Source organism: Babylonia areolata, chromosome 10, assembly GCF_041734735.1.
Source record: "Babylonia areolata isolate BAREFJ2019XMU chromosome 10, ASM4173473v1, whole genome shotgun sequence".
Taxonomy (NCBI): Eukaryota; Metazoa; Mollusca; class Gastropoda; order Neogastropoda; family Buccinidae; genus Babylonia; species Babylonia areolata.
Genome location: NC_134885.1, coordinates 3,381,307 through 3,386,673, shown reverse-complemented (window position 1 = coordinate 3,386,673; position 5,367 = coordinate 3,381,307). Strand labels below are relative to the sequence as shown.

At 41.3% G+C, this 5,367-nt stretch overlaps 1 protein-coding gene across 2 annotated transcripts in view; it reads left to right on the top strand.

Annotated features, from left to right (window-relative positions):
• LOC143286721 (osmotic avoidance abnormal protein 3-like) overlaps positions 1-2,339 on the top strand; it is a 46,664-nt gene extending 44,325 nt beyond the window's left edge. For both annotated transcript variants that reach the window (XM_076594427.1, XM_076594426.1), the window contains one exon: positions 1-2,339. This exon is cut by the window's left edge and continues 1,911 nt beyond it. The gene's annotated coding sequence lies outside the window, so the exon portion shown is untranslated.
• The last annotated feature ends 3,028 nt before the right edge of the window (positions 2,340-5,367 follow it).

Sequence of the window (5,367 nt, the reverse complement as noted above, 5' to 3'; positions counted from 1 at the left end):
TGATGCCTGAGTCAGGCAGTCTGTACATGTCGTTGTTGTCTATATGGGCATATAAACGGGAAACTGATGCCCTTGACCGCTGTCACTGGAGGATGCTGTGCTCTAGTGGCACAAAGACGTTTGAAAACAAGAGAACGCTGGCCATTAAAAGGAGAAGCGCGAGCAAAGGAAGCCGGGCTCAACTTCTGGAGGCGTTTTCCCTTGCAACACCTGTGGGAAGTGCTGCGCATCCAGAGAATCGGCCTCTTCTCCCATAATATGAGAACACACACCGACAGATAAGCCTGCCTGCCTACTCATCCATCGGACCGACGGGAGACTCCATCATATATGTGTAATGACATAGGAGGAGGTGTGGTGACAAAGAGTCAGGCATTGGAGGTGTGACCCAGTGTTCACCAGTGATCAGGGTTCGAGGCCCCGTTTCGGCACAGTGCTGCGTCCTTTGGGGAAGGCGGGTGACTCTGGTTTTCCTCACTCCAGCCAGGTGTGAACTGGGGTACCTGACTTTTGGTTTGGGGAAGGTTAAAATGGCAGGAGGAGAGAACTGGGCCCCACCTTCCTGTGCCGAGCCCTGGACACTGTGGATAGGAGTTCACTGCCCTGATGGGTGTAAAATGCCGTGGGACATTTAAACTTTTCACTGTTTTAATGATATGTATGTACACATGCTCACACGGACGCAAACTAACAAAGTGGCAGAAACACTGTAAGACACGCCTGCTCAACAGGCAGGCACACACACGCGTACACACGGACAAAACGATACATGCACACGCACGGACACACACGCAACACACACAGTTGTTACACTTTATATCATAATGTAAAAGTATCTTACCCACATGTTTTTCTTTTTACATAATAATTGATGTGTGCATGGTGATAAGTGAAGGGTGTGTCACTTGTTTGTTGTTTTTCTCTGATTTTTGCTGACGGGCATTTTATTTTAAGTGAGCCTAAAGAGAATTTTCTGTTTTTGGTTGAAGCAGATAATAAAGTATTTTGAATTGAATTGAATTGAATTCAAGACCCAAATTTTGCTGTTTATGGGTTGAAAATCTGCTCAAGAGATGTTGGAAAGAAAGAAAAAAAATACTCTGAAGAGTTGAAGAATTTTACTACATAATTTAACCAAAGAAGTATAAGGTTCTTGACTATTGCTTCATTAACAATTGCTTTACTTAAACTCTTCCTTTAATGACAATTGCTTTACTTTTTAACTCTTGATTTAATAACAAATGTTTAACTTTTTTTTTGCTATTAACTGTTAGCTTTAATAACAATTGTTTTACTTTGAACTCTTTGCTGTAATAAGTTCTTTAACTTTTAACTCCTTGCTTTAATAACCGTAGCTTTTCTTTTGACCATTTGCTTTAACAGCAGTTGTTTTACTTTTAACTATTTGCTTCAATAACAGTTTCTTAACTTTTAACTTTTTGCTTTAAAAGCAGTTGCTTTACTGTGAGCTTTTTGCTTTAAAAACAGTTGTGTTTCTTTTAACTCTTTGCTACAATACAATAGCATTCCTTAACTTTTGACTGTTTGCATTGGTAACAGTTGCTTTACTTTAGACTCTTTCCTTTGAACAACAGTTGCTTTACTGTGAACAAAATGCTTTATTAACAGTTGCTTTTCCTTAAATGTTTTGCTTTTAAAACAGGTCCTTAACTTTTACCTATTTAATAAAACAGGTGCTTTACTTACAAATCTTTGCTTTAATATCAGTTGCTTTACTTTTGAACTCTTTGCTTTGATAACGATTGCTTTTCTTTAAACCCTTTGCTTTTAATTAAAACAGTTGCTTGCTTTTAAACTCTTTGCTTTAATATATATATAACAGTTGCTTTTCTTTAAACTCAGAATCTGCTTTTGGTGTTGAAACACTGCTCTGGACTTCCATTCAATGCAGCACTGAAAGCGATGCCAAACTTGTTGCCCTCTGAGGTCGAGGGCTGGAGACTGTGAAGATTATGGTGCACTGCAGACGCATTCTGTCATTTCCTTTGTCAGCTGCAGTGGAGGGGGGGGTTCTCTTTCTTCAACAGACTTTCTGTTGTTGTTTTTTGGTGTTTAAAAAAAAAAATTATTATTATTATTTTTTAAAGAATTTTAATGCACAAGATTGATGTAGCGAAAGAATTGTGTACAACATGATCCGTTGTCTCTGTTCACAACTCTTGCATTGGTAGAGTGAATGATACGTTGTTCTTTTACAAATGCTGCCATATTCAACAAACATGGACCGCAAAGTCATGATGTCAGTCTTTCACAGGCCATAAATCGGAAGGGATGGGGGGTTTGGAACGGAGCTTGACTTGTTTGATATTTCAGGTTGGTGTTGCTTTCTTTGGGAGGCACGATGGCGGGGGGTGGGGTGGGGCGGGGTCAGGATCCTGGTTCCGAGTTCACCAGTGATGAGAAACGGATTAAAGAAAGTTTTGTTCACAATGTTTTTGTAAAGGGATGACTAGTTGATGCTCTTTTAGTTTTTTTAAAAAGACTGTTGCTCTTTTGCATTTTTTTTTTACAGTTTGACTTTGATGTGTATATTGGCACTGGGTGCTTGCCACTGTGTTTGCATTTGGTGTGATGATAAATATTTTCTTGTCTTTTTTGTGTGTGACAAAACTAAGAGAGGCAGGCAGCATCTGGTCGCTTGGATTTGTTAAAGTGTGTGACACGCAAGACTTGATGCATGTAAGTGAAAAGTACGCAGAATTACACACACATTTCATTGTAATTAAATGTACATGCGACTGCTTATAGGCTCTTGCTGGCTCTAAAGTGTTGTCCAAACTATTTATAAACACCTCATTGCATCAAAAGCCAGTGGTGTCCAGTGACGCATTTCATGATGTTCATGAGAACATCGAAAAAAATTTTATTGTCAGATTTTTTGTTTTTATACTTGACGTTTAATTCCCACTGCTGATCCTGGTTTTTGTGCTGTTGGGTGTGTGTGTGTGTGTGTGTGTGTGTGTGTGTGTGTGTGTGTGTGTGGGAGGGGGGGTGGGGGGGGGGGGGTGAGAGTTGCACCGATAATCTGTTGTACAGTTCATTCTGAGCCAGTGATCTCCCTTGCCCAGCCTTCCTGTGCATATTGCGTGGCATTCCGTCCTGTCTGGCGACGTTTCTTTGTACATAACTTGTTGAGGACATGAACATCATGTGGCTGTCTCAGATTGTTTTGAATATGTTTGTTTATTTCATAGGTTTAAAAACAAATCCTTAGCACGCATTCGCCATGTGCATATTACTTGTGTGAGGTCATTATTAAAGATTTCTGATCTTTGTCAGCTTATGTTTCACTTGTGTATTTTTCCCCGTCTGTGATGACAGTTTAACTTATGGTCGGTTAGATTCACAGGGAAAAGAAGGAAAGAAATACAGTCACGGGGGGGGGGGGATTGCAGTTATATAGTGTTCACATGTGAAGAGAGAGAGCTGGGAAAGATTTCCAAGGGAGTCAACTCACAGTCTGTCCTGTAAGATCTCAGGAAAACCTCGTCTTCTGTCAGTATGGTCACAGACATGCATTTTGGGGCATTCAGTTTGTTTTTACTGAAAGATTTGTATACCATGATTGCTTAATTATTTCATTTATTTATTTAACACTAATTAGTGCATTGTGCAAGGGACAGACGACACAGGACCTTGTCCTCCTCAGTCCAAAATTCAAACCATCACTGCGACGCCTTTGGGCGCCTGTGTGCTTCCAGCTTTGGGCTGTGGAGTCACATGCACTGCCATCGCTGAGTGCACAGACCTCGTCATCGTCGGCCTCTGGCAGACCACCAAGAGTGAATGTGTGGCCTCTGGCAGACCACCAAGAGTGAATGTGTGGCCTCTGGCAGACCACCAAGAGTGAATGTGTATGATAGAATTAGCATGCTGTGCAGCTTGAGTCCTTTTTCCCTTACAGAACTGGTTCCAGTGTGTTGGTAGATCACTGAACTTGCCGTGGGACAGGCGCCGTGGCAGGATCAGTCCGGCATTGGATTTCTGATCCAGTGGGCCCCAAGGCCTTCATTTCAGCACGGTGTTGACGGGCACAGTAGCCGAATGGTTAAAGCGTTGGACTTTCAATCTGAGGGTCCCGGGTTCGAATCACGGTGACGGCGCCTGGTAGGTAAAGGGTGGAGATTTTTACGATCTCCCAGGTCAACATATGTTTAGACCTGTTAGTGCCTGAACCCCCTTCGTGTGTATACGCAAGCAGAAGATCAAATACGCACGTTAAAGAGCATGTAATCCATGTCAGTGTTGGTTGGGTTATGGAAACAAGAACATACCCAGCATGCACCCCCCCCCTCCCCCCTGAAAGCGGAGTATGGCTGCCTACATGGTGGGTTAAAAAAACGGTCATACATGTAAAAGCCCGCTCGCGTTTATACGAGTGAACGTGGGAGTTGCAGCCCACGAACGCAGAAGAAGAAGGAGAAGCACGGTGTTGTTTCCTTGGGGAAAGGCACTTTGATTATCCTTACTCCACCCAGGCAGGTGTGAATGGGTACCTGACATCAGTGCCTGTGATTTGCACGTCTGTTACTGTTTCCATTGCTGCAGATTTTAACTTCGTTCCTTACTGTGATTGTGCTTGGAATTATGATTTGGGTTACTGATGAATGAAAAGAGAAACTGTTCGAATTTCGTGCTCTCGATCTTCATGTTTGTTTGGAAATGGAAAGATGTGACTGTTGAATGATGGGCGTGTTTTGTTACTGAACTGTGTCTTATTTCACTGGACTGTTTTGGTGGCATTGTTTTATCTCTTCAGGTCTGTATCATTAAAAACAACAACAACAAAAACAACTTCATTGCAAAAGATAATGGCATTCCAAAGCAGACAATTCTCATGTGGATATGTTTGATACCATGCATACTGTCTGCTCTGTTCTCTGCTGAAAAATACATATATTTGGCCAGTGAAAAGAAGTGTTGCATCCTTTTAGTTTGATGAGGCGGGATTGTCTTTTTGGGGGTCTCCTTTAGCTGTTTGCTTGGCCACACAGTAAGATTTAACACTTTGCACAAAGGCTTTTTGTTTGTAAATCTTGCCCACATTACTTTCTTTGGTTTTAATTTACTGATTTTTTGTGTCCGTTTTGTCATAGGATTTTTGTGTATTTTCCAAATGCACGTAATGCATGTGCCATGTTTTTGGCAAAACAGTTTTTGCCCCTGGGGGGTTTGTTTACTAACGACCAGTTCAACGAAGCCACTGATTCTTCAGATTGTCTTTCTTATGTGTTTAAAGGAGATATTAAAAACGAATATAATCAGTTTTTAATTTTTAAAAATTTATTTCAAACTTTGAAATTTACGCTGGCAGAACAAGTTTATTTTGTGTCATCAAAACAAAAA